Source organism: Mobula birostris, chromosome 28, assembly GCF_030028105.1.
Source record: "Mobula birostris isolate sMobBir1 chromosome 28, sMobBir1.hap1, whole genome shotgun sequence".
NCBI lineage: Eukaryota > Metazoa > Chordata > Chondrichthyes > Myliobatiformes > Myliobatidae > Mobula > Mobula birostris.
The window spans coordinates 9,299,427-9,302,989 of NC_092397.1; positions in this window are offsets into that span (position 1 = coordinate 9,299,427).

Sequence of the window (3,563 nt, forward strand, 5' to 3'; positions counted from 1 at the left end):
TACAAGGATGTTGCCGGGACTTGAGAAAGTCAGTTACAGAGAAAGGTTGAATAAGTTAGGACTTTATTCCCTGGAGCGTAGAAGAATGAGGGGAGATTTGATAGAGGTATATAAAATTATGATGGGTATAGATAGAGTGAATGCAAGCAGGCTTTTTCCACTGAGGCAAGGAGAGAAAAAAAACAGAGGACATGGGGTAAGGGTGAGGGGGGAAAAGTTTAAAGGGAACATTAGGCGGGGCTTCTTCACACAGAGAGTGGTGGGAGTATGGAATGAGCTGCCAGATGAGGTGGTAAATGCAGGTTCTTTTTCAACATTTAAGAATAAATTGGACAGATACGTGGATGGGAGGTGTATGGAGGGATATGGTCCGTGTGCAGGTCAGTGGGACTAGGCAGAAGATGGTTCGGCGCAGCCAAGAAGGGCCAAAAGGCCTGTTTCTGTGCTGTAGTTTTTCTATGGTTTCTATGGTTTCAATTGAACGTGGAAACAAGCAGCTTCAGTGGATGACCTGCTAAACCTGAGACCAATCTCAGGCAAGTAGCTATATGGCAGGCTTGCAGGAGCTGGGGTCTGAAATCTTGTTTGGCTCAGTGTCTGGTTTGAACCAGACGGGGTTGGGAGGAACAAAGGCACGAGACTGAGGGAAAAGGTCATGAAATAATGTTGGCTGCAGCCCTGGAGCAGGGCCAGTAAGAAGTTGACCCAGGTAGGCCAGGCGATGGAAATGCAACATTTGGACTGATCAGGAACACAGTAGGAGTTAGGAGCTTCAAATGCAGAGGAAGAACAACTCTCCAGAACCCAACCATCGCGGATGTGGAGGACCCCACCAACACATGGCGATCGGGACCACCCGGCCAGCGTTGGCCTCTTTCCCGGGAAAATACCTTTTTCTCTTCATTGACTGGTCGTGAAGCGTCAGGGAATTCTAGTGGGCGTGCACACCGGTAGTTAGTTCGTGAACCCAGCTGCTTTCTTAGTTGAGGCAACTAAGGGTTACTTGTCGGCAGATACAGATTCTCTCCGATCGTTATGACAGTCTGCATTCAGCCTGTCCAGCAGAGGAGAGGCAAACACGATACGCTAGACTGGATGACTCAGAACCATTCTCCCTCCTTTACAGCCGACAGGACACTTTGTCAAATCTGCATCAGCAAAGCAAAAGTCGTGACGTTCCTATTCCTTCAGGCAACCGTCCATTTGACTTTCATCTGTGGGTTTGACAATTACTGGGCAGATTTATTTCGGACCAGCTGCCACAGAGAAGTTACTGGCACATTGATACCAGTTCTTCAATGACTCATTTAGGGACCTGCCATTTTTTTTCTTTCTGGATTTATTGAGATACAGTGCAGAATAGGCCCTTCTGGGCCCTTCAAGCCTTGCCCAGCAATCCCCTGATTTAATCCCAGCCTAACCACGGGACAATTTAACTGGTAGGATTTTGGATTGTGGGAGGAAACCGGAGCAAATTCCTGATGGGCAGCAGTGGGAATTGAACCTGGGTCGCCTGCACTGTGAATCACTGTGCTAACTACTATGCTACCCAGCCGCCCTTGTCTGGCTGAATATATTCGGTAAATATCAAGGGGAGGCCTTCTTCCATTTATTTCATGTTTGGCACCAGTCCAAAGGCCAGTCTGTGTAGTTGAATGCTCAGTGATTCTTGGACGGGACACTGGACTCTGGTGCCCTGATGAAAGATGGCGGCGCGACACAGCTCGCAGCGGCCACTCCGGTGGTGATGTCTGTTATTTGTCAAGTGGGGTGCCGTGCACAATCATGATTTGATGGAGACGGACATGAGAGCACAGAGGAGCATCTGGAGAAACTTCTGAAATGCCTGCTTCGCTGCTGCTGCTACTGTGTGGTCCAGAATCTCCGGAGGAGAAGGCCCCGAGTCCTGGGCTTTGCTTGTTGCTTGGCGACCGGGGCGGGGTCGAAGCGCTCGGCAGAGGATGGTGCTCGGAGAGGCTGTGTCGGAGGGGCTGGTCGGAGTCTCGAAGTTTTCAGACGGACTCAGAGGCCGCTGCGGTCGGGTGCTTCCAATGGTGCTGCATCGGCAAGTTTGTGGTGCTTGGAGGTTCATGGCAGGGAGAGTTTCTCCCTTCTACCGTCTGCATGAGATGATGAGTCTATCGGGACTTTGAGACTTTTTTTTAACCGTGCCCATGGTCTGCTCCTTATCAAATTATGGTATTGCTTTGCACTGTTGTAACTATATGTTATAATTATGTGGTTTTGTCAGTATTAGTCTTGGTTTGTCCTACGTTTTCTTGTGATATCGTTCTGGAGGAACGTTGTATCATTTTTTAATGCATGCATTTCTAAATGACAATAAACGAAACTTGGAAACTTGGAGGGTCTCCGGAGCATCACAAACAGTACCTGCCCTTTGCAGACCCAGGTTCAGATTCATTTATTAATTACTTGTCTATCAAAGCATGCAATGAAGAGTAAGTCAGGAGCACGAGGAAGTCCGCCGATGCTGGAAAACCAAAGCAACACACACACACGCACACAATGCTGGAGGAACTCAGCAGGGCAGGCAGCATCTGTGGGACAAGAGTCAACAGCTGACGTTTGGGGCCGAGACCCTTCATCAGGACTGGACAAGAAGGGGTAAGAAGTTGGGGGGAGAGGAGGAAGACGTACAAGGTGGTAGGTAACAGGTGAGACTGGGAGAGGGGGAGGGGTGAAGAAGGAGGAATGTGATAGGAGAACCTTATCTTACTTCTGGGTAGCCTCTAACCTGATGGCATGAACATTGATTTCCTAAGTTTCCAGTAGCTGCCTCCCCTCCTCTCTTTCGCCATTCCCCATTCCTGTTTCCTTCTCTCACCTTATCTCCTTACCTGCCCGTCACCTCCCTCTGGTGCTCCTCCCCCTTCCCTTTATTCCATGTTCTTCTGTCCTCTCCTTCAAATGCGGGCTAGCCTACAGTGGTTTTACTGTGCAAATTAGCTGGAGGACCTCCAGTATTCATGAGACTTCCTCGATGAACAGGTCAGGCAGCCCAGTTCTGCAGATAGTCCTACTGTACGGATGTTTGTAATAAAGTGGCCACCGGGAATGGAAGCTGAGATGGTCTTCTGCTGCTGTAGACCATCCACTGCAAGGTTCGACGTGTTGTGCATTCAGAGATGCTCTTCTGCACACCACTATTGTAGCGGGTGTTTATTTGAGTTACTGTCACCTTCCTGTCAGCTTGAGCCAGTCTGGCCATTCACCTCTGACCTCTCCCAATAACACCGCGTTTTCGCCCACAGAACCGCCACTCCCTGGATACATTTCATTTATCGCACCATTCCCTGTAAACCCTAGAAATGTTGTGTGTGAAAACCCCAGGAGATCAGCAGCTCTTGAGAGACTCAAACCACCCCATCTGGCACCAGCAATCAAAGTCACTTAGATCACATTTCCTCCCCCATTCTGATGTCTGGCCTGAACAGCAACTGAACCTCTTGACCGTGTCGGCGTGCTTTTATGCATTGGGTTGCTGCCGCGTGATTGGCTGATTGGATATTTGCATTAACGAGCAGTCTCGCGGGTGTACCTAA